This window comes from Oryctolagus cuniculus, chromosome 2 (genome assembly GCF_964237555.1).
Source record: "Oryctolagus cuniculus chromosome 2, mOryCun1.1, whole genome shotgun sequence".
Lineage (NCBI taxonomy): Eukaryota > Metazoa > Chordata > Mammalia > Lagomorpha > Leporidae > Oryctolagus > Oryctolagus cuniculus.
Genome location: NC_091433.1, coordinates 193225602 through 193250964, shown reverse-complemented (window position 1 = coordinate 193250964; position 25363 = coordinate 193225602). Strand labels below are relative to the sequence as shown.

At 61.5% G+C, this 25363-nt stretch overlaps 1 protein-coding gene across 3 annotated transcripts in view; it reads right to left on the bottom strand.

Annotated features, from left to right (window-relative positions):
- Positions 1-2325: 2325 nt before the first annotated feature.
- Positions 2326-25363, bottom strand: part of KIDINS220 (kinase D interacting substrate 220) — a 125397-nt gene continuing 102359 nt past the window's right edge. The window contains exons 31-32 of one of the 3 annotated variants that reach the window (XR_007914409.2): positions 6079-6179; positions 2326-2813 (exon numbers count right to left, since the gene is read on the bottom strand). The gene's annotated coding sequence lies outside the window, so the exon portion shown is untranslated. Of the gene's footprint in view, positions 2814-6078; positions 6180-24291; positions 24411-25363 lie in introns of those variants that run through there. The other 2 variants (XR_007914407.2, XM_070069470.1) reach the window with 2 other exon arrangements.

The window sequence follows — 25363 nt, the reverse complement described above, 5'->3', positions numbered from 1 at the left end:
CTCTGCTGTGGCCCGGGAGGGCAGTGGAGGATGGCCCAAGTACTTGGGCCCTGCACCCCATGGGAGGCCAGGAGGAAGCACCCAGCTCCTGGCTTCAGATCGGCGTAGCTCCAGCCATGGCAACCATTTGGGGGGTTGAACCAATGGAAGACCTTTCTCTCTGTCTCTCTCACTGTCTAACTCTGTCAAATAAATTTTAAAAATAGGCAAATCTTTTTTTTAAAGTGATACAAAAAAAGATCGACTTCATTCATAACACGTGCAAAGGGAAGCCGCGTGACATGCCACACGTCCCCCATGAGCATTCTCCACTGGGGAAGCCATCTCACCCGCGTCCCGTTGATAAAGCAGCACGGCCCTGTGTGGAGGACTTCGGTGATTTCCTGCAAAATTATACAGAATTCGCTCTTAACTCAGATGCACCAATTCTAGGGATCTGCCCCAAAGTTATGTTGGCACAGACATGGTGCAAGGAAAGAGGAGAGACTGAAGCCACACCCAGACCAGGTTTATTCAAATAAGCTGGGAGGGGCTTGCTCCCTGTGAACGCAGGGCAGAGAGAGCCCGTCCCTTACAGACCAGTGGCTTCTGCAGTACGGGGCAGCAGGAAGGGGCTCCCAAGATAGAGGGGGAGCTTGGGCTGGACCTAAGGGTCCTTGGAGCCAGCAGTGTGAGCTGGGAGGGGTCGGGCGGAGGCTGGCCTCTGAGGCTGAGCCGCTGAGTTGGGGGCGGCGAGAGAGCTTGGGAGGAGTGGGAGAGCTCAGGCTGACGGCTGGATCCTCAGACCGCGGTGTGCCAACAGTCGAGGCAGGGCTGGGTGAGGCTGGGGGGGGGGGGGCTGTGTTACACAGGCAAGAAGACAACGTGGATCTCAGGCTTTCTATCCTCGCTCCATCCCGTGGAATTTTACGTGACGAGGTTGGTGGATTTGACATTTAATTGAAAACAACCTCAGTGCCCACGAGCAGGAGCCGGTGTGAGGGGCTGTGGCACACGCATGACGAGGTGTTCTGTAGCCCTCGGTCCCCAGACCCGGGCGTTCCCGTGTGATGTCACGCAGTGCCCAGCGCAGAGCCCTGGGTACGGCATGCTGGCTCTGTGTGAGCAGGAAGGGTAACAGTAACATACAGACGTGTGCTTGTTGTATTTGCCGGGAAACCCAAGCAGCAGGAAAAAAAAAGCAATTAAAACAGCTGCCAGGGCCGGCGCCGTGGCTCACTAGGCTAATCTTCCACCTGCGGCGCCGGCACACCGGGTTCTAGTCCCGGTCGGGGTGCCAGATTCTGTCCCGGTCCCTCCTCTTCCTGTCCGGCTCTCTGCTGTGGCCCGGGAAGGCAGTGGAGGATGGGCCAAGTGCTTGGGCCCTGCACCCCATGGGAGACCAGGAGAAGCACCTGGCTCCTGGCTTCGGATCAGCGCGATGCACCAGCCGCAGCAGCCATTGGAGGGTAAACCAACGGAAAAGGAAGACCTTTCTCCCTGTCTCTCTCCCTCTCACTGTCCACTCTGCCTGTCAAAAATAAAAAATTTTAAAAAATTAAAAAAAAAAAACCAGCTGCCAGCCAGGGAGGGCAGAACCGAGTGAGCAGAGTGGCGATGGGGTCGTGTTTGTGAACGCTTCCTGTTACACGGCCTTGGCTTCGGGGGACATGGAGCTGCGTTACGAATCATAAAGAAAATTAAATAGAAAACCCCAACAGGAACATATGGACCTAATGGTGTCTCGGGTTGGTGAGGTGGGCACGAAGAGGAGAGAATTACACCAGCCACCCTTCAACATGGTGGTCCTCTGCTCAGGTCCTGGGGGTGCAGTCGTTTACGATTTATTTATTTATTTATATGCAAGGCAGAGTTAGAGAAAGAGAGAGAATCTTCCATCTGCTGCTCTACTCCCCAAATGGCAGGAGCCAGGAGCTTCATCCGGGTCTCCCATGTGGGTACAGGGGCCCAAGCACCTGGGCCATCTTCCACTGCTCTCCCAGGTGCATTAGCAGGGAGCTGGATCAGAAGTGGAGCAGCCGGGACTCGAACCCTCAAACCAGAGCTCACATGGGATGCTGGCCAATCAGGCAGCTTAACACTCTGAGCCACAACACCACCCTGCACCCAACACTCCCCCAGGGGCTGTGTCCCAAGGACAAACAGACAGCAAAGAAATCATGCATTTCATTTTGTTGTGATGTGGTAATAATGCTTGCGTTGTCCTCTTAAGCTGTGGTGTGGCTTCTGTAGGATAAGTAGCAAGGGCACTTAACGTTATTGGGAACCAAGGTGTTCAGTTAGAGGCAGAAAGTTACAGAAGTAAAAACCGTGACATCTGGTGTTTGAACTGAAAACACCGATTGACATTTATTTTTCTGGCTTCCCGCTGGACACGCCCAGGAGCCCTGCCGGGCCAGGCCATGGGGAGCAGGTGGTGGGTGGGGCCTCGGGCCAGGCGGACTCCCCGGAGAAGAGGAGGGGAAACTGCAAACAAAGAGACCCCAACTCGTGTTGCAGGTGGAGAGCTCGGGAGTCGCCGGGCCTCCACCCTGCCTTCCCAGTGCAGGTGCATCTCAGACGCCACGGGGAGACGGAAGACCGCCGGCCACAGCCCCTGCCGGGGGGTGCAGTGGCACTGGAATCACTGTGATCTGGTAACCGCAGAGCTCACGGAGCTGGGCAGTGGCCAGCGAAGTGTGGGCAAACCATTTAGTGGGCGATGCAGCAGGCAGGGGCTTTGCAGGAAATGGTCGCCTGAGCCCTGGTCCAGCACGAAAAACCCAGAGAGCCGGGCGTCCGCGCCTCCTGCCGTGACACAGCTCACTGCACCCCTGCGGGAGAGAAAAAACCATCCGTCAGCTTGCGCTCACGTGCGGCCTTCGGTTTTGCCCGCCTGTGGAGCCGGGAGAGAATGGGAGAAATGAGACCGTGGGAAAGACGGCGCCCGAGGAGGGGCCGCCTGCAGGACAGGCCGGGCTCGTCCCACAAACCGCCGCCGGAGACCCAGACGCAAAGAAATGCAGAGGTGAGACGGGTATTTTACCGCGTACCCTGAGCCATCCTAAGGAGAAATGGCACCGTGTGTTATATGTGCTTTAAAATACCCCAGGAAGAGAAGCTGGGAGCCGGGTTAGACGGCGCCGATGTAGTGGGGATGCTGCCACTGCCCCCCCTGAGTGACAGGCACCGAGCTGTTCTCTGCCCGCGCGGCCCCGCGTGTGTGCGTGGACGCCCGTGGCAGGTGCCACAGTCGGTGTGGTCTGTCTGCTCTGCCCGTGCCAGGCTTGGGGACACCCATCCCAAGTGCTGTGGGTTGAATGTGGTTTGTCCCTGGAGGGCCCGTGTGTTTGAGGCTCAGTGCCCAGGGCGCTGGCATGGGGAGGTGCTGCCGACCTCTTTGGGGAGCCCTTGGTCAGCTGGGAGAGCCGCCCTCCAGAGTTTCTCGTGGGCGCCTGGTTGGTTCTTGGGAGAGGGCTGTTGCATCCAGTCTCTGCTCCCTGCCTGGATGTGCGACCCCTTCCCCTGAACACATCCCCCCTTCTGTCCTGCAGTCCCCCCAGACACAGTGTGGTGAGCGCAATAAACCGCTTCTCCCAAGGTAGCCTGCCTCGGGTATCTCGTTGTAACCAGCAGCGGACTAATCCAGTGAGTCAGGAAACAGCCGTCGGACTTCCACTCAGCAGTGTCGGGGGCTCCTCCACACCGCCCTTCCTCGGGGTATCTGCTCCCCTGACCCGCCTGGCACCCTCTTGCTCCCCGACATGTATCCTGCGTGACAAAGCGACTGCCTCCCCACCTGCTGAGACGGGGCCGTCCACTGTGGCTCTCACTGCGTGGCTGCACAGAAAGTGTGGCCACGGCCCTGCGTGCTCCTGCCTCCCTTCCGCTTCCCCCCACTAAGGCATCCCCACCGACACGATGCTGGGGGCCCTGGAAAGGGGGCTGAGTTTTAACCAGTTCTCTGCCGAGAGACAATGCTATACTTTTTTGTGTGTGTGTGTGATTTATTTATTTATTTGAGAGGCAGAGTTACAGAGAGAGGGAAAAACAGAGAGAGAGTCTTCCATCCGCTGGTTTACTCCCCAAATGGCCATAACGGCCAGAGCTGGGCCAATCCTAAGCCAGGAGCCAGGGTCTCCCACACAGGTGCAGGGGCCCAAGGACTTGGGCCATCTTCTTCTGCTTTCCCAGGCCACAGCAGAGAGCTGGATCGGAAGTGGAGCAGCTGGGACTCGAACCAGTGCCCGTATGGGATGCCGGCACTGCAGGCGGAGGCTTAACCTACTGTGCCACAGCGCCGGCCCCTGTACATTTTGTTTTACAAATACGGTCTTCTAAATACAAAGTTGCATTGGTTTTGGTGAAAAGGTGTTTTAAAAACTTGCACATTTCTTCAGACTTTCTACATCTCAAAAATCCTGCAGGCACAGCAGGGAGCAGCAAGGGGAAAGCTGTCCTGGTGTCCTCAGAGTGCGTCACAGCCAACCGTAAAAAACTCAGAAAAACGGCAGCTGAAACTTTAACTCCCTAAAGTAACATACTTTAAAATGCTTAAAAAACAAAAACCTCTCGTTTAAATTTAATCCAAACTGATCGGGTTGACGCCATTTTCAAGTGCCCTGTCTAGGCTGGACATTGCTGATGGATTTGTCCAGCCCTGGCCTTGGGCCCGACATGACTTCCGGAATCTTCTCAAAACCAGCGCGAGAGCTGCAGCTGTGTCCCTGCCACCCGTGTCGGGCAGCCAGTAATGACACCCACGACTCAGCTCGGCACCTCACCATGACTCAGCGGCAGGGCTCTCCGTGAGGGAATGGGACGTATTAGAAAGAACCCACAGAAAGTCCTCGAGCTGAAAAGCAAAGTAACCAGAATGAAAAGTGCAGGACACAGCCGCTCCCTCAGCGGGGTGCTTGCTCTCAGGATTTCTGTGACTGTAATTATTGCTGTGAACGCAGAAGTCGAAGGCCTCGTTTGCAACACATTCCTGTTGTCCCAGGGACTCAAATAGCTCCTCTCTCTCCTGCTTCAATCCGTCATCCTCGCCCAGATGCTCACTTCCAGCTGCCGGGCTTCTCCCAGCAGCCCTGTCACGTTCACGCTGCCTGCCTTTCATCTGGTAGCTGCCGCGAAGTGGCGTGGCCCTGCTGGTGTCACACACGTGTGCGCACACACACACGCACGCATGCACACACATTTATTTCTACTGGGGGGGGTGGGCAGGAGCAAGATGGGGCTGTAGGAGCGCTGTTTCTAAATTAGCAATGGTGCCTCTGTTCAGGGTGACTACAGAGCGTCCTCTCATGCAGCGTTCATAATCACTCACAGGCAGCACCCAGCTGACGCGGGAGTGAGGCTGAGGCAGCAGTTGTAGTCATATACTGGAAAGGCAGAGTGACAAAGACAAGGGGAGAGAGAGAGAGAGAGAGAGAGAGAGAGAGAGAGAGAGAGAGAGAAATCTCCATTTACTGGTTCACTCCCCAAATAGCCACGACAGCCAGGGCAGGGCCAAGTCAAAGCCAGGAGCCCAGAATTCCATCCGGTTCTCCGATGTGGGCGTCCAGGGCCCAACCCCTTGGGCCACCCTCCCCCGCCTTCCCAAGTGCGTTACTAGGAAGCTGGGTGGGAGCAGAAGAGCCAGGGTGGAAGCAGGCGCTCACAGGACGCAGCTTCACAAGCGGGGCCTTGGCCGCTGTGCAGCGACACCAGCCCCCGTGCACCGGCTCTGATGTCCGCGCACGTAGAGGCCAGCTCTAGTGAAACCAGCACTGCATGGCACCCATGGGTGTGTCCTGCCCTTCCCCACCGCCAGGCTCCAGCTGCACCCGGCACCTCAAGGGCACGGCCAGGCCACCGCCCCATCACTGCCAGGGAAGCCATGCCGAGGACCCCGCCTGCAGCCGAGCTACCGTGGAAATTCATCCCATTTGAGTGCCTGCTGCAGTGTGTAACAAGTTACCCCAAAGCTGGTGGCTCAGCACACGAGTGTGGGGGAGCGTGGGTAGTTCTGAGGCCAGGAGCAGCCTCGGGGGGGGGGGAGGTGTCCGGGCCCCGGGTTGCGCCCCCAGGCGGGGATCCACTGCTAAGCCCACTCACCTGCCGCGGCAGCCCCCACGCGCCAGCAGCTCCTGGCCAAGGCGTCAGCTCCTTGACAAAAGGGCCTCGCGACGGGTGGCTCAGATCAGGACAGAAGGCATCTGAGAGGGAGAGAGAGAGGAGAGAGGATGCTGCCATCGCTGTCACGCACACGACCCACCTGGGACAATGGTGGGGACCCTGCGGGGCGTGGGATGTAAGCCCTACTTGGCCAGGGGAGCTGCGACCCCCTCGGAGACGGGCTCCCTGCGGCAGGTGTTCTTGTTAAAAACATTAGGGCGTGGTGTGGCGTGGGCTCCGGGCCGGGCGTGTGGCCCGGTTCCTCCACGGCAGCCGGAAAGCAGTCTGATAATCCCGGGACCCCAAGGAGGCCCCTGCGGGCTGGGGGGGCTGCCGCCGGCCTGCACCGCGCTCCATGCCACGCGGGGACATTTGGTGGAAATGGCACGGGTAATTCTGGCCGCGGAGCTCCCCCCGGTGGGTCCCGCTTTGCCACCGGGAGTCTCATTTTAGGAGCGACGCTGGCATTTTCTCCGAAAATGCTGAAATGTCAGATGTCAGTGGTGCGCATGTCTTTTTTCAGCTGCAGCCAAGATATTTCAAACTTCCTTGGTGGGCCACCATTAACTTCGCCTTTTAGCCCAGGAAAACGGCACCTGCAGGCGTCACGTTTCAGAGGCCCGGAAACGCGCGAGATCTGCTCCTCCCCTGTATCGCTCCCAGCTGACCACAGTGCCTGCCCCGCCCAGCACCCTGATGACCACGCAGCCACAGCCCACCCTGCCACGGCGGGGAGAGCTCGGGCTCAGCTGAAACGGACACATCTCATTACATCCCGCACAACTTCTCTCACTCTCGTTAGCACAACAGGTGAATGTCATGTTCCAGACACATGTTCCGCACGCAGAGGGATGGGGGCAGGTGCATTTACCGGGAAAACCCCACGAGGAAAGGACTGGCAGTGAGCATCGCGATACTCAGGCCACGAGCCCCCAGGAGTAACAGCCAGGGGTGACGTCCGGGGCTACTTCCTCCTTCCCGGCTCGGACACAGCCTGGCTATGGCCCACAGCCTCCACGCCCTGTGGATTGGCGGAAGCAGACACAAGGCCCTGGAGCTGCTGACAGCACTCTCGAGCCGTGGTCACACATCCGTGCACGGAAAGGTGGCAGGTCCCGTGTGCACCTGGACGGGCAGAGACGAGGGCCTTGAATCCTGAGTCACGCGTGGGGAGCCAACCCCAGAACGGCGTGTCTGGGAGTCGTGCGCGCTCTCCAGCGGGCTCTCAGCAAGGCCTTCCTCCCGTGGTGCCCGGCACAGTCCCGCGTGCTCTGGGCTTCCATGTGGATCCAGCACCTTCCGCCCTGGCAAGAGCCAGCAGAACACAAAGCTGAGGCACCACGGGTGGCGGGCCTGGTCCTCTGCCCCCGCCTGGACCCTCCTGGGGTCTGTAACCCCTTCCTCTCCCCAGGAGAACCCTGCCGGGGCCCCTCCAGCACGGGGCAGGGGGATTCTCCCATGCATTTTCTGTCGTGGTGGAATCCGTGTGTAGGAGAGGTGCTTTGATTTGGTTTCAGTTTTGTTTATTTGCATATGAGAAAAAGAGAGTGAGCTCGTGGCTTCTGGTTCATCCCCGAAGATGCTTACAACGGCTGGAACCGGGCCGGGTCCCCCCAACAGATGGCAGGAGCCCAACCCCTCGTGCCATCGCCGCTGCCTCCGGGGAGTGCATCGGCCGGAGGCTGGCGACGCAGGAGCTGGAGGGTAGCTCTGGTGTGGGATGCTAGCGTCTTGGCTGATGTCGAAGTCCTGGGCCAAGGGCCACCCTGCAGGACAGTGGCCGTCTTTCTCCCTCGGGGGACCTGTGGCAGTCTGTGTCTGCATTCTGCAGAAATATTTCTGGTCCCACGTGCTGCTCCAGAACTGTGCCAGTCCTGCAGTGAGAAGAGACGTCTCAGCCTCCCTCTGGGCCTCGCCGTGGCCTCTGATAGAATGCCGCGGGACGCCTCACTCTCGCGATTTCCAAGACCGCGCAGTAAAAGGCGAGGCGACCTCACCATGTAGCCGCCATTTTTCCGGGAAGCCCACGCTGCAGAGCGAGACTGGGTGGAGGCTCACCAGCAGCAGCCAAGCCGGCCACAGCCCTGGACACAAACCCTTGCTGGGGGTGCCTTAACCCCCAGAACTGTAGAACCGAAAAATAGTTTGTAATATTAATGTAATACACGGTTGTTCTTTCCTGGCATTCCATTTGGGCGATGTCTGATCATGGCTGATACCTTGGACATGGTCTACAAAGGGGAGAGTGGCAGTCTTGACACACTTTGGTTCATATATACCCTTATATTTATATATATATTCATCTATACCCTAAAGGGTTTTGATGCCGATGCATCCACTCACACATTTTTGTTGCTCTCCAGGATGTCTGCCATCTGTTTGTCTGAAGAAGACATCGCCATGCAGAGTGGCATCGCCCTGGCCAGCGGCAGGGGCGTCCGTGTGGCCTGGCGAATGTCCCCCTGGAACTTTACAAGACCTGTTCCTTCTCCAGGAGTCAGAGTTTTCCCGCTGTCATTTTTCCTCTGTAAACTTGTGCTTCTGTCTCCCCGAGAGGACTGTATTCTGTGTCATGCACACTCGCCTGAAAAGTATGCACTGGTCGCCCTACAGTACGTTTCTGCAGTAGATACAGGACTCGTATGGAGCCGTGCGAGAAGTCTGCGGGGGCGGGCATTTGGCCGAGCGGTTAATGTCCCTCAGGTGCGTGGGGCCCCGTGCCTGATTCCACTCCACTTCCAGCTCCTGAGGGTGCACACACTGGGAGCAGCAGTGATGGCTCAGCTGCTGGGTCCCTGTCACCCACGTGGGAGACCTGGGCTGGGTTCCTGGCTCCTGGCTTCAGCCCAGCCCTGGCCAGCCCCAGCTGTTGCAGGCATCTGAGGAGACAGTCAGCACACAGAACAGTGCTCGCACTCTCGCTCTCTCCCTCGCCCTCTCTCTCCCTCTCTCTCTCTCTCCCTCTCCCTCTCTCTCCCCCCCTTCCTCCCTCCCTCCCTCCATGTGTGTGCTCCTTTCAAATAAAAGAAAAAATTTTTGTAAGTTCATGGAAAAATGAAATGAAAAGATAAGTTTCTTTTTCCATGAACTGTTTGAAGCACCCTATATATAAATATACGCTGTATATAAATATATAAAATCATGTCTTTAACTTCCAGTTCTCACAAGCAGTTTACCAATGCTTCTGTTTTTAAAGACTTATTCATCTATTCAAAAGGCAGAAAAAGAAAGAGAAAGAGAGAGAGAGAGAGATCTTCCATCCCTAGTTCACTCCCCCAATGCCTGAGGCTGGGCCGGGCTGAAGCCAGGATCCCAGAACTCCACCCAGGTCTCCCACGTGGGTGCAGGACCCCAAGCACGTGGGCCATCCTCCAGTGCTTTCCCAGCGCATTAGCAGGGAGCTGGATCAGAAGTGGAGCAGCCAGGATTGGACCTGGAGTTCAGATATGGGACACTGAGGCTTCAGCTTAACCTGCTGAACCACCCGGCTCTGCAACCCTCACAGATACTAACACAACACTGTAAAGGAAACGAGTCCGTTAACGAGACGAGGGGGATGTCTTAGGTGTCCTCGGGTGACGGCGATTTCCGTGGGAGCGAGCCAGGGTGCCGTGTGGCGTCAGCCCTGTCTGTCTTTTTTGCACAGACTCAGGCACCTGCAGCTTTTTCCCAAACAACGTTGTTGGTGGAGTGCTTTTTACCTGACGCGCTTTAAATGTGTTTTGTCAGAAGCGGAGCGTCTGTGGTTTGTTGTACTGTCCAGACGGCCTCACAGGATCGGGCACGTGTTCAGCCTGCGCTCCAGGCTGGGCCACACCTTGGATCCGGTGCCATCGGCTCCTACGGTGCCTGTCAGACCCCGGCAGCAGAGATGGCGAGGCCGACCCAGAGCCAGTCCTCTGGGCCGGACGCCCTGGACACCGTGGGGGGTGAACTTGAAGTTGCTGCCTCAGCCGCATGGCGTGGGATGCACACAGCCATCACGCCTCTCCTTCGTGCCCTCTCAGCAAAGACTCCAGTGTGGGGGCCTGGCGGTGGACGTGGGCTCTCGCGGTGGACAGGGGGTGGGCAGGAGCACATCGACGAGGGGGCATTTCTGGAGCCAATAGGAAGAAGTTTGCAGCCACCCTGAGCCAATTTCTCCTGACCGCGTTCTCTGACAGCACATGCGGCCACGGAAAACATGTGCGTTTTTTAATTCACAAAAAGCCTGGAGTAGGGAGGCTATAAGCCCAGCTGCCACCCGCTTATAAGTGACAATAAAACATTAACTGTACCCTTAAAAAAAAGACACCGCATGCCACATCGGAGGACCGGACTCCAGCTTCCTGCTCACACGCACCCTGGGAGGCAGCAGCTGATGGCTCAGTACCTGGGTCCCTGCCACCCGCGTGGGAGTCCCCGAGGGAGTTCCAGGTCTCAGCCTCACCCTGGCCCAGCCCAGCTGTGGCAGGCATTTGTGGAGTGAGCCAGCGAAGCGATCTCCCTCTCCGTGTCTCTCTCCCTCTCTCTCTCCCCCTCTCTCGTGAACGAACACATAAATCTTGTTTAAAAGCTGACCAGTGAAGAGTCCTCACTGTCAAATACAGCAGGCCACTCTTTGATATTTTTTGAAAACTCTCATTTTTCAATTCAAAACTCAGAATCAAAATAAGCGAGTTGGTAATACAATGCTGGCAACCTTGCCACTTTATAATTCTTTTCTTCTATTTTTTATTTATTTATCCTCATTTTAGTGGACACTCAGATTCAGGGAGAGAGAGAGAGAGAGAGAGAGAGATTGTCCCTCTGCTGGTTCACTCTGCAAATGCCAACACAGGGGCTGGGCCAGGAGCCCGGAACCCAGTGCAGGTCTCCCACGGGGGTAGCAGGGCCCCATCTGCCTGGGCCACCAGCACCGCAGGCGGCTGGAACGGTAGCAGAGCTGGACTCACCCAGGCTCTGCACGGTGGGATGCAGGGGCCCCAGCCTTGGTCCAAGCCACGGTGCCAAGCGCCCGGCCATCACTTTGCAATTCCCGAGCCGCGAGGAGGTCTGGCTGAGGGGAGAGCCGCGCCCAGCCTCTGCCACCCGCGTGAACTCTCCCTCCGGCATTTCTCGCCGGCGTCTCCTCAGGACAGAAAAGGAGGAGACTGAGTAGGAATTGTGTCGTCCTGCTCCCTCTCCAGAACATACCCACACGCAGAGCACCCGGCTGGGTCCCGGCAGGGCCCCGGCTCTCCTGCTCGGAGCACCCGGCTGGGCCCCGGCTCTCCTGCTCGGAGCACCCGGCTGGGCCCCGGCTCTCCTGCTCGGAGCACCCGGCTGGGCCCCGGCTCTCCTGCTCGGAGCACCCGGCTGGGCCCCGGCTGGGCCCTGGCTCTCCTGCTCTAGCGCGCACCTTCCTTTAGCAGAGCTCCCTGCACAGGACGAGACACAGGATTCCACCGCAGGGGCTGGCGTGGCAGCACAGCGGGCTGAGCTGCCACCGGCAGCACTGGCAGTGTGGGCACCGGTTCCAGTCCCGGCTGCTCCTCTTCCGATCCAGCTCTCTGCTATGGCCTGAAAAACAGCGGAGGATGGCCCAAGTGCTTGGGCCCCTGTACCCACATGGGAGACCCTGAAGAAGCTCCCAGCTCCCAGCTTCAGCATGGCCCAGCCCTGGCTGTTGGTGACTATTTGCAGAGTGAACCAGCAGATAGAAGATTCTCTGTCTGTCTGTCTTTCCCTCTCTCCCTGTAATTCTGTCTTGCAAATAAATAAATTAATTTTAAAAAATTAATTTCTAAAAAATAAATGCTGGAGCCTTATTCAAAGGAGACGCGAAGGAGCCCGCCATACCCTTCCGTCCAGGTCACCAGGGGCTTTGCCTGGGACAAACACAGCACCAGACACAGAGGCTGGCCCCTGCTGGCCAGGAGGAGCAGGGAGGGGCCGGGGGCCAGGTGGGGGCCAGCACCCGGGCAGCACAGGTGCTCCCAGGCTCGCTAACTCCAGGAAAGAGAGCAAGCAGAGGGGCAGGCGATGGAAACTCGTTCTCTCCATGTGTGCATCTCTCTCTACCTGACCATCTCCAGATCGAAGACTCTCGGCGTGAGCCGGGCAGAATGAGCGGGCTGCGCCCACACCTGTCACCCCAGTAACCACAGCTGCACGGCAACTCGGCACCAGGAGGGGGCCCTGGGTCCCTGCCACCAACCTGAAACACCACCAGATGCTCAAGGAGTGACTGGTGAGACCTGGTGAGACCTGGTGAGACCTTAGGGAGGTGAATTTCTTGTTGACATTGGCGCTATTTGAAATCTTCAAATCACAGCTTCGGGCTCCTAATGAAAGCCAGCAGGCTCTGGCCCAGCCCTCTGCCCCTGTGGGTGTCACTCCACCGTCAGTCTCGCCCCCCACCCTCCCCAACTTTCTCCCCAAACCCACCCCTTCGCGGTGGCCCCATTTTAACTCCACGTGTCGACCCCTCTTGCGCCGGCCACACCAAGTCGGCTGCCGGCATTCCCAGCATCCAACCAAGTCCTCGCCCCTCTTCTCGCACCCCTCAGCCCCTTGAAGCCGGGCGTCCTCTTCCCTCGGTGGTCTTCATTCCTGAACTCCCCCCATCCCGGCCCTGCCCCCCACACACATCAGTTTCCTGCTTGGTGGAGATTTGCACGCTGCTGCCTCAGTCTGTCTGTGGAGCTGTCGACGTGGCCGGAGCATCCTCTCTCGTGCTCGGAGCTGTGTCCCCTCTGTGGGAGTCTGTTCCTGGGCCGGGCACCATCCTGCTGCTTGCTTTGCTCAAATCCAGTTCGGCGGGGGGTGGAGCCTCCAGTACAGCTTTCAGGGCGCTCAGGGGGTGAGCTGTCCCGCCCGCGTGCTCTGTCCCTGCAAACGGACTCCCACTCAGGCGGGGCAGGACAGGGACACACGTGGCCAATCGTCCATCCTCACTGCACAGGCAGGGACTGGCCCCCTCTGAGGAGGACCCTGCGCGTGCCTCTCCTCTCTGGGGACTGATGCAAGCACTGACAGCGTCTTTATTGTTCTTGATTGATTTCATTTCTTTGAAAGGCAGAGAGACAGACCATCCACCAGCTGGTTCTCCCCAGATGTCCATAATGGCCAGGGCTGAGCCAGGAGCATAGAACCCAGCTCAGGTCTCCCACGCAGGTGGCAGGGACCAGGCATCTGAACCACCACCCACTGCCACCAAGGCCGTGCAGCAACAGGAACCCAGAGCCGGCAGTGGATACAGGACTCAGACCCAGGCGTTCCGATGGCGGGGGCAGGCATCCCAGGCGGCGTCCTAACAGCTGCACCAACATCATGGTTTTTCAAGGCAGTCACGACATTTCCAGGAGCCACTGGGAGGGGAGGCCTAATGAAGCCAGGCCCCTTGCAGGCTGCTCCTTGGGGAGAAGACCACTGCGGGGGATATATTTGGAAGCAACTGCACATTTTGTCTTTTGGGATCTCAAAATGTACATGGAAAGTTCCAATCCATTATACAACAAAGCGACCTATTGGTTGGATTTTCTGAACTCGCTGAGCCAGAGGCAAGGTCCATGCGGTGCACCTGCTAACACTCCCACACCTGTGCCCCAGGGGGCGGCTGGGCTCAGGGATCTGGTAACAGATCTCCACCTGGAAGGTTTCTCAGGGGAGCCCTGCACAGAGCGTGTGCACGGGGAGACACCGGGGCTTCTGGACGGTGCCACGGGTGTCGGCGCCCCACGGGATTTTTTTTTTTTTTTTAATTTTTATATTTTGACAGGCAGAGTGGACAGTGAGAGAGAGAGACAGAGAGAAAGGTCTTCCTTTTCTGTTGGTTCACCCTCCAATGGCTGCCGCGGCTGGCGCGCTGCGCCTGGCGCACTGCACTGATCCAATGGCAGGAGCCAGGTACTTATCCTGGTCTCCCATGGGGTGCAGGGCCCGAGTACTTTGGCCATCCTCCACTGCACTCCCAGGCCACAGCAGAGAGCTGGCCTGGAAGAGGGGCAACCGGGACAGAATCCGGCGCCCCGACCGGGACTAGAACCCGGTGTGCAGGCGCCGCAAGATGGAGGATTAGCCATTGCTTGTGGCAAGGGGTCCTGCCAGGGACCAGCCGGGTGGCAGCGCAGTTCCCAGGGCCCGGGCGCACAGGCTGGGACCTTCCTCCAGGGCCGCCCCTGCAGCTCATCCCCTCCCTTCCCCGGCCACCCCACAGCCCCTCCCAGCCACCTGTTCCTTCCGAGGCTTGAGTGCTGAGCTCCATGCTTGGGGGATCAAAAACAGGGCAAACAGGAGAGCGGGACCAGAGCAGCCTACCAGGGCCCCGAGCGGAGGTGCACCTGCCTGGAGGAGCTGCCTCCTCACCCCGCCCGCCCGGGATCCGCCTGTGTCCTTTCAGCGTCTCTCTCACCAACTCCACGAGGATTTGACCGGTCAGCTAGGAGGGCAGCGCCACACTGCACCCCGCGCCCATGTCCGCGCTCACACGGCAGTCACTTGTAAAGTTTCCAGCAGCCAGCGAGGAGGGGCGGCCAGAGGAGCACCCACAGACACCAGGCAGGATGGCCTGCGGATCTAGACCCAGGGAGGCTGCTGGGGGCCACGGGGAGAGGGGAGGGGAGATGAGAACGTGGATGACGGAAGACGCCAGGCGGGGAACAGGGAAACCCAGGTAGGAGACCACGGTGGCTGCTGGCAGGGTGGCGCGCACTGCAAAAACCATCGGATGTGGGCTCAGAGAACCGGGCCCCGTGTTCTGTTCTGTTCACCCGCTGAGGACAGGAGGAGCTCAGCTCCCGAGGGTTCTCCCAAAAATAAAGGCGCTAACCCACCCAGGGTTCCAGAGGGCAGCTGTGAAACCAATGCATCACTGCTATGCGGAAGCTTGGGCTCACCTGCACCCCGGCTCCGCACTCGTCAACCGGGGCTAACAAGAGCAGCTGCGGGGGGGTTCCTGGGACTTCCTGAGCTCATCCCCGTGACGTGCTCATCCCAAGGTCTAGCTCGGAGCCCACTTGCCAATTCCCAGGCAATGGTCACGCAGCCGGGACGTCACCAGGCCACCGCAGCCCAGCGTCCAGCCATCGCCGGGGGTGGAGGTGGGGGCGTGTCTGCTGTTTTCTGGCTTTGGGGCCTGGGGAGGGGCCTCATGCTCCGCTTTTCTTTCCTTGGAAAGGAGACAGTGGCCAGAACCATTCGAAAGAAAACCACTGCAGTGATGTGATGTGCCGTGTCAGCTGTTAACAGTTACCGAGCTTCAGCACCACCCAGCCGCAGCCGAGAACACGCGGAGTGAAATTCAGGACTCCATCCTAGCGCGGAGCATCGGTGGCAGATTACAGGTGACCAGGAGACGGCAGACGGGACAACAATATTCAACGTGAGACACGCACCTGGCCTGGTGGCCTAACCCGCGGACAACGGGAGGAGCAGTGCCAAGGAAGCCGAGAGACCTGACCAAACGCTCACCCCTGTTCTGAAGCAACTTCAGAAAGAAGGGTGGAGGGGTCTGTGCAAACTGAGACTCGTGTCTAAGATCTGCCCTGCGAGCCCCAGACCTGCTGCAGCGCAAGGAGACCGCGGTGCTGACACTGCACCAAGCGAGGCTGAAAACAGACCTGGAAAATGTGCACACCGACTCAGCCCCAACCGGGAAGTGGGAAATACCAAATCCAGGGTGGCCGCGCTGCCTGGGCCTGTCCCTGCCCCACCCATGCCCCTCCCCTGCCCTGTCCCTGCCTCACCCCCACCCCTGCCCATGCACCTGCCCTATCCCTGCTCCTGCCCCCGCCTCACCCCTGCCCCACCCTCTGCTCCGCCCCCACCCCGCCCATGCCCTGCCCCTGTACCTGCCCCCATCCCTGCCCCACCCCTCCCAGCCCCTGCCCTGCCCCTGCCCTGTCCCTGCCCCTGCCCCGCCCCCACCCGCCCCTGTCCCTGCCCCACCCATTCCCCTCCCCTGCCCTGTCCCTGCCTCACCCTGTCCGCACCCTGCCCCGCCCATACCCCGCCCAAGCTCCGCCCATGCCCTGCCCCTGCTCCCTGTCCCCACCCTGTCCCTGCCCCGCCCCTGCCCCACCCCCACCCATGCACTTGCCCTTTCCCTGCTCCTGCCCCTGCCTCACCCGGTCCCCCATCCCGCCCCTGGCACAGCCCCACCCATGCCCTGCCCAGCCCCTGCTCCTGCCCCTGCCTCTGCCCCGCCACCACCCCGCCCATGCCCTGCCCCTGTACCTGCCCCCATCCCTGCCCCACCCCTTCCAGCCCCTGCCCTGCCTCTGCCCTGTCCCCGCCCTTGCCCCTCCCACACCCAGCCCCACCCCTGCCCCTTTGTGTCATTTGGGAAATTACTCACCACCTGGGGTCTGAGTCTCTCATCTGTGGACTGAGGACACAACTTTACGAGGCTGCCACGAAGACTAATTTAGCTCATTTTTGTGCATTTCCAAAGCCCCAGGAAAGCAGGGAACTAAAGGTGCGTTCATGCTGGTGCAAACATTTGTGAAATGTTTCTGCAGAACGTGAATTTCCCATGAACTTCCTGCAGCTCACTCACGGGCGTCGATTTCAAAAAAAATTTTTTTTTTTGACAGGCAGAGTGGACAGTGAGAGAGAGACAGAGAGAAAGGTCTTCCTTTGCCGTTGGTTCACCCTCCAATGGCCGCCGCAGCCGGCGCACCGCATCGATGGCAGGAGCCAGGTGCTTCTCCTGGTCTCCCATGGGGTGCAGGGCCCAAGCACTTGCGCCATCCTCCACTGCACTCCCTGGCCACAGCAGAGAGCTGGCCTGGAAGAGGGGCAACCGGGACAGAATCCAGCATCCCGACCGGGACTAGAACCCAGTGTGCCGGCGCCGCAAGGCGGAGGATTTCAAAATTTTGCCGTTGCCAAACAGCATGGAGACAGAAAGACCCTGGCTGCTGGCTCACTCCCCCACAACAGCCAGGGCGGGGCTGGTCCACGTCAGGCGCCAGGACTCCCCCCACCCCTGCTGCCTCCCAGGAGCCGAGCTGGACACAGAGCCCAGGTGCTCCGATGCGGACATGGGCCTCTTACCCTGTCCTAACCTCCAGGCCAAACAGCACCCCCCACCCCCACCAAACTTACCACGATTCTGTGAAGTGCCTTTGTGGAAAGATTTTAGGACACTGTCAGGCATGCAATGTGTACTGCACAGGTAATCTGTGGTGTAGCGGGTAAAGCTGTGGTTGGCAGCACTGGCATCCCATGTGGGCACCAGTTTGAGCCCCAGCTGCCCCACTTCTGATCCAGCTCTCTGCTATGGCCTGGGAAAGCAGTGGAAGATGGTCAGCGTCCTGGGGCCCCTGCACCCACGTGGGAGACCCTGAAAAAGCTCCTGGCTCCTGGCATGGGTCTGGCCCAGCCCTGACCATTGCGGTCACTGAGGGAGTGAACCAGTGGATAGAAGACCTCTCTCTGTCTCTCTGTCTCTGTCTGTCTGTCTCTCCCTCTGTCTCTGTCTCTCTCTGTCTGTTTCTCTCTCTCTGCCTCTGCATCTCTTTCTCTCTAACTCCATCTTTCAAATAAATAGTTCTTTTAAAAAGTGGAACATGATGCATTGTAACAAATACAGAATGATACTTTAAGCATTCAGAATGCCCAGAGGCTGAGGAGTTACTGATAAAATACTCCACGTCCATCATCCATCGCTGACTCTGAGGACGGAGCTGAACATTCATCACCACCAGGGCGTCCCTCCCGCCGCCTACGTGAGCGTAGTCAGTGTCACGTTCCATGAAAACCACGCGACACACCCTCAACCGCGGCACACGCTATTTCTTTAGGAACCACTAAAACAAAACGCTGCCACTGAGTTCGCTGATCTGAGAACGGAAGCCCGCAAAGCATTCGAGAGAAACAGCTGCCGAGCCCCGAGCGGCATCCAGCCCGAGCCCCGAGCAGTGTCCAGGCTGAGCCCCAGGGGCCTGGGGAGGTGCGCCCGGGGTCCATCTCACCCATGGCCCCGAGCAAGCCTGTGCAGCCGAGGCCGAGTGTCTCATTCGAGGTCACTCGCCTTGAAGGCTGATCACCAGCTCAACCTTACGCCCACCTTTGTACAGCACCCGTCTGGGCCGACAGGTTTTGGATGTGTTCTACTTCCAGGTAAGTCTGTGAAACGGGCTAGAAGTGCACCTTAGAACCGAGAAGTCCCGATCGGAGCAAACTGGGAGCTGGCCCACCCCGGCAGAGGAGTCTCTCCCAGACGCGGACGCAGATGTACGGTGTACTGCCCCGCTGTCCTGAGGGTCCCGGACTGGACTGCCCAGCCTCTCCCACAGCTGTCACTGCTTCCTCCTGGGACAGGGGCTCCTCCTAGGACAGGGGATCCTCCTGAGGGCAAGGGCTCCTCCTGGGGGGCAGGGGCTCCTCCTGGGACAGGGACTCCTCCTGGGGGGCAGGGACTCCTCCTGGGGGACAGGGACTCCTCCAGGGGGGGACAGGGACTCCTCCTGGGACAGGGGCTCCTCCTGGGGGACAGGGGCTCCTCCTGGGACAGGGACTCCTCCTGGGACAGGGGCTCCTCCTGGGGGACAGGGACTCCTCCTGGGACAGGGACTCCTCCTGGGACAGGGACTCCTCCTGGGGCAGGGGCTCCTCCTGGGACAGGGACTCCTCCTGGGACAGGGGCTCCTCCTGGGACAGGGGCTCCTCCTGGGACAGGGACTCCTCCTGGGACAGGGGCTCCTCCTGGGGGACAGGGGCTCCTCCTGGGGGGCAGGGACTCCTCCTGGGGGACAGGGGCTCCTCCTGGGACAGGGACTCCTCCTGGGACAGGGGCTCCTCCTGGGGGACAGGGGCTCCTCCTGGGACAGGGACTCCTCCTGGGGGACAGGGACTCCTCCTGGGACAGGGACTCCTCCTGGGGGACAGGGACTCCTCCTGGGACAGGGGCTCCTCCTGGGGGACAGGGACTCCTCCTGGGACAGGGACTCCTCCTGGGACAGGGGCTCCTCCTGGGGGACAGGGGCTCCTCCTGGGACAGGGACTCCTCCTGGGACAGGGGCTCCTCCTGGGGGGCAGGGGCTCCTCCTGGGGACAGGGACTCCTCCTGGGACAGGGGCTCCTCCTGGGACAGGGGCTCCTCCTGGGGGACAGGGGCTCCTCCTGGGACAGGGACTCCTCCTGGGGGACAGGGACTCCTCCTGGGACAGGGACTCCTCCTGGGACAGGGGCTCCTCCTGGGACAGGGGCTCCTCCTGGGGGGCAGGGACTCCTCCTGGGACAGGGGCTCCTCCTGGGGGACAGGGACTCCTCCTGGGGGACAGGGACTCCTCCTGGGACAGGGGCTCCTCCTGGGGGACAGGGGCTCCTCCTGGGACAGGGACTCCTCCTGGGACAGGGGCTCCTCCTGGGGGACAGGGGCTCCTCCTGGGGCAGGGGCTCCTCCTGGGGGACAGGGACTCCTCCTGGGACAGGGACTCCTCCTGGGACAGGGACTCCTCCTGGGGACAGGGGCTCCTCCTGGGGACAGGGGCTCCTCCTGGGACAGGGGCTCCTCCTGGGGGGCAGGGGCTCCTCCTGGGGACAGGGGCTCCTCCTGGGGGACAGGGGCTCCTCCTGGGACAGGGACTCCTCCTGGGGGACAGGGACTCCTCCTGGGACAGGGACTCCTCCTGGGACAGGGGCTCCTCCTGGGACAGGGGCTCCTCCTGGGGGGCAGGGACTCCTCCTGGGACAGGGACTCCTCCTGGGACAGGGACTCCTCCTGGGACAGGGGCTCCTCCTGGGGGACAGGGACTCCTCCTGGGGGACAGGGACTCCTCCTGGGACAGGGGCTCCTCCTGGGGGACAGGGGCTCCTCCTGGGACAGGGACTCCTCCTGGGACAGGGGCTCCTCCTGGGGGACAGGGGCTCCTCCTGGGGCAGGGGCTCCTCCTGGGGGACAGGGACTCCTCCTGGGACAGGGGCTCCTCCTGGGGGACAGGGACTCCTCCTGGGGGACAGGGGCTCCTCCTGGGGGACAGGGGCTCCTCCTGGGACAGGGGCTCCTCCTGGGACAGGGGCTCCTCCTGGGGGACAGGGACTCCTCCTGGGACAGGGGCTCCTCCTGGGACAGGGGCTCCTCCTAGGACAGGGGCTCCTCCTGGGGGACAGGGGCTCCTCCTGGGACAGGGGCTCCTCCTGGGGGACAGGGGCTCCTCCTGGGGGACAGGGACTCCTCCTAGGACAGGGGCTCCTCCTGGGGGACAGGGGCTCCTCCTGGGGGACAGGGGCTCCTCCAGGGGGGGACAGGGACTCATCCTGGGACAGGGGCTCCTCCTGGGGGACAGGGACTCCTCCTGGGGGACAGGGGCTCCTCCTGGGGGACAGGGACTCCTCCTGGGACAGGGGCTCCTCCTGGGACAGGGGCTCCTCCTGGGACAGGGGCTCCTCCTGGGGGACAGGGACTCCTCCTGGGACAGGGGCTCCTCCTGGGACAGGGACTCCTCCTGGGGCAGGGGCTCCTCCTGGGACAGGGGCTCCTCCTGGGACAGGGGCTCCTCCTGGGGGACAGGGGCTCCTCCTGGGGGACAGGGGCTCCTCCTGGGGCAGGGACTCCTCCTGGGGGACAGGGGCTCCTCCTGGGGGGCAGGGACTCCTCCTGGGACAGGGACTCCTCCTGGGACAGGGACTCCTCCTGGGACAGGGACTCCTCCTGGGACAGGGGCTCCTCCTGGGGGGCAGGGACTCCTCCTGGGGGGCAGGGACTCCTCCTGGGACAGGGACTCCTCCTGGGACAGGGACTCCTCCTGGGACAGGGGCTCCTCCTGGGACAGGGACTCCTCCTGGGACAGGGACTCCTCCTGGGGGACAGGGGCTCCTCCTGGGGGGCAGGGACTCCTCCTGGGACAGGGACTCCTCCTGGGACAGGGACTCCTCCTGGGACAGGGGCTCCTCCTGGGACAGGGACTCCTCCTGGGACAGGGGCTCCTCCTGGGGGACAGGGACTCCTCCTGGGGGACAGGGGCTCCTCCTGGGGGGCAGGGACTCCTCCTGGGACAGGGGCTCCTCCTAGGACAGGGGCTCCTCCTGGGGGACAGGGGCTCCTCCTGGGACAGGGGCTTCTCCTGGGACAGGGGCTCCTCCTGGGACAGGGACTCCTCCTGGGACAGGGGCTCCTCCTAGGACAGGGGCTCCTCCTGGGGGACAGGGACTCCTCCTGGGAAACAGGGGCTCCTCCTGGGACAGGGGCTTCTCCTGGGACAGGGGCTCCTCCTGGGACAGGGACTCCTCCTGGGACAGGGGCTCCTCCTGGGACAGGGGCTCCTCCTGGGACAGGGACTCCTCCTGGGGCAGGGGCTCCTCCTGGGGGACAGGGACTCCTCCTGGGGGACAGGGGCTCCTCCTGGGGGACAGGGACTCCTCCTGGGACAGGGGCTCCTCCTAGGACAGGGGCTCCTCCTGGGGGACAGGGACTCCTCCTGGGAAACAGGGGCTCCTCCTGGGACAGGGGCTTCTCCTGGGACAGGGGCTCCTCCTGGGGGACAGGGGCTCCTCCTGGGGGACAGGGGCTCCTCCTGGGGGGCAGGGACTCCTCCTGGGACAGGGGCTCCTCCTGGGACAGGGACTCCTCCTGGGACAGGGACTCCTCCTGGGACAGGGGCTCCTCCTGGGACAGGGACTCCTCCTGGGACAGGGGCTCCTCCTGGGACAGGGACTCCTCCTGGGACAGGGACTCCTCCTGGGGGACAGGGGCTCCTCCTGGGGGGCAGGGACTCCTCCTGGGACAGGGACTCCTCCTGGGACAGGGGCTCCTCCTGGGACAGGGACTCCTCCTGGGACAGGGGCTCCTCCTGGGACAGGGACTCCTCCTGGGGCAGGGGCTCCTCCTGGGGGACAGGGGCTCCTCCTGGGGAACAGGGGCTCCTCCTGGGGGACAGGGACTCCTCCTGGGGGACAGGGAATCCTCCTGGGGAACAGGGGCTCCTCCTGGGGGACAGGGACTCCTCCTGGGACAGGGACTCCTCCTGGGACAGGGGCTCCTCCTGGGGGACAGGGACTCCTCCTGGGGAACAGGGGCTCCTCCTGGGGGGGCAGGGGCTCCTCTTGGGGGGCAGGGGCAGCCAGGGGCATGGGAGGCTGTGTCGGTGTTGATTTTGTATTCCTATCAGACCTTGGGGGTCAGCAGGTTCTGGGTGGGCCGGAAGGTCTGAGCGTGTTTGGAGAAAGGGGTTCTAGAGGAGCTGGGACACGCGACTCTCGTGGTCCTGGCCTCGCTCATGTCCCCCGCAGCCTGCTCAGCTTCCCGGGGGACCTGGACCAGAGGCTCCGCATCTTCCCTGCAGCAGGTGCCCGGAGGCTCCTCTGAGCCCGAGGAAGACAGCTGCCTCCCCGCCGGCAGCCACCAGAGGGCGCTCCCCGCCCCCTTCCTCCCAGCCTGGGGCCGCCGGTGGGATGTGGGGGAAGGCACTGTGCGCGCAGCCCAGGTCTCCCCGTCCTCTCCTAGGAGCTGACCACAGGCCGAGCGCGGGCCGGAGGCCCCTGTAGCCCGCCCCTGAGCCTCTGTATGAACTTCAGTAACAGACACGGCAGCGCCAACAAGCAAGCGTCTAAGGCGGGAGGTCAGAGACTGGGGCCTGTTGTCCCAGCGGCGAGCCTGCCTTAGCATCATACAGAACGGCCCGCTCGTGTAGCACACACCCAGCACAACGTGCTTAGTCCAGGCCAGACCCGACCAGAGCGGTCTGCCTGGCACAGGGCGTGGTGGAGACCCCCGAGGGGTGGGCTTCAAGAATAATACGGAACCTAACTGCAAGTGGAGAAACTGAGCCGTAGATAGGGAAGCTACATCTGGGACTGCCTGTGATGGACCTAGCACTAAACATTCTCACTGCGATGGTGCGTCAGGATCTGCAGCTCAGAGAAAACACGCTGGCCCCAGCTCCGCATAAAGATGGTCTCCGTACCCCAAAGTCAAACGCAGTGTTGGACCATGTGAACTCGGGACCGACACGGGCTCGCGTGGCCGCCTGCCCCGGCGGCTGCAGCCCTCCAGCCCCGGGGCTGTGGGAGAAAGGCGGGCCCATTCCCTGAAAGGAGCCAGGCACCAGGCGCCACGTACGCATGGCTCCTGAGCCGCCGGGTCTGTGGGCCACGCCCCCGCTCGCTGACAGCGCGAGGGGTCACAAGGCTGTGGCACGCGCACGTCTCTGTCCTGTCCACGTGTCCACAAGTGCGGGAACTGTCCTGCAGCCGCCCGTGGCCCGGCCGGGTCGGGAGTTCGTGCTCCAACGACCTAAGCCACTTCAGACGCAAAACGGCGGAACGGAACCCCGGAAAAGCCCAGAAACCCAAGAGGAAAATAATCTCCTTCAAAATAAGAGCTGAATTTGCATTAAGTAGAAACTACAGCGTCCACACATTCCAAGCCAGCTAAAAGGCGCACGCGCAGGGACTGGGCTGCTCCTCCCCGACATCTGACGGCCTCCGAGAACGGCCAGACCGTGCAGCTCGCTCACACGCTGCAAGTGTGGGCTTCGGCCCGAGATACCACGCCGGAACGCGTCATTCCGCTAACTTAGATCCTACGACGGCGGGGAACGAATCAAAGGGGCGGGGGCGCCCGGGTCTCTGCAGCCGGCGGCACACCCGGGGGCGTCTCCACCCCTGGGTTTGGTGGGCAGCCGGCCCGCGAGCAGTGGACCCAACTGGCGGAAGAATGAGAAAGGCAGGTGGGGCGGGTCATGGGCCGGGTACCAAGATCCACAGCCCGGAAGCCTTGAAAGAAAACGAGGGAGGTCAGTATAAAACATGTTACGGTTGCAAACTATCGGCCAATCAAAACTAGCCCACTTGTTCCAGGCAGCTCCTTAATTTGACTAACACAGAGCCTATCATTCCGCATTCTTTCCAAAGGTAGAAATTTCATTTATTCAAGCCCCGATCATGTGGTTTGACTTGGCATTCTGTGCTTCGCCGCCTGCCCTCCACACCACCACCAGGCCAGGCTGTGCCAGCTGGGCTTGGGCTCTGCTCGCTCGTCAGCTCCGGACTCCGGGAGCCCTCCTAGCAGTTTGCAAACACAGCCGGTGTCCGCCTCAGCGTGGGCTGCACACAGTGCAAAGGCAACGCGCAGGCAGAACCTAGCCCTGCAGCTGAGTGTGGCCCTCCCGCGGCCTGCAGTGCGCCCCAGGACCCTCAGCCGTCACCGGGGGACCCCGGCTCCCCACCGAGCGCCGCGCTGCTGACCTTGGGCGACTGGCTGCATTTTCCACCTGGGACGCTTCGGGTTCACGTGAACTTACAGGGACACAGCCGTCTCGAGCAGCCCCGCTGTTCTTAGACGTTTCTGTCCCCACAGTACCTCCCTGTGTTGGAAACGCAGGACGGTGTCACCCTCCGGCCACCAGAGCGAGCCCTTTCACCCCGGCACAGCGGACTCCCGGCAGCCCCAGCCAAGCCTGGGCGCGCTCCTCGCTGTCCCCACACCCTCCACCACGGGGCACACAGCGGGCGCTGCGGGCAGTCACTGGGGTCCACACAGCGGGCGCTGCGGGCAGTCACTGGGGTCCACACAGCGGGCGCTGCGGGCAGTCACTGGGGGGCACACAGCGGGCGCTGCGGGCAGTCACTGGGGGCACACAGTGGGCAGTCACTGGGGGGCACACAGTGGGCGCTGCGGGCAGTCACTGGGGGGCACACAGCGGGCGCTGCGGGCAGTCACTGGGGGGCACACAGCGGGCGCTGCGGGCAGTCACTGGGGGGCACACAGCGGGCGCTGCGGGCAGTCACTGGGGGGCACACAGCGGGCGCTGCGGGCAGTCACTGGGGTCCACACAGCGGGCACTGCGGGCAGTCACTGGGGGGCACACAGCGGGCGCTGCGGGCAGTCACTGGGGGGCACACAGTGGGCGCTGCGGGCAGTCACTGGGAGGCACACAGTGGGCGCTGCGGGCAGTCACTGGGGTCCACACAGCGGGCGCTGCGGGCAGTCACTGGGGTCCACACAGCGGGCGCTGCGGGCAGTCACTGGGGGCACACAGCGGGCGCTGCGGGCAGTCACTGGGGGCACACAGCAGGCGCTGCGGGCAGTCACTGGGGGCACACAGCGGGTGCTGCGGGCAGTCACTGGGGGCACACAGCGGGCTGCTGCGGGCAGTCACTGGGGGGCACACAGCGGGCGCTGCGGGCAGTCACTGGGGGGCACACAGCGGCCGCTGCGGGCAGTCACTGGAGATGCTTCTTACTCATCTCCGTGTGCCCAGGCGCGAAGAATGCTAATTCTCTCATTGACGGGGACTGTTCTCCAACAGCTGCCTTA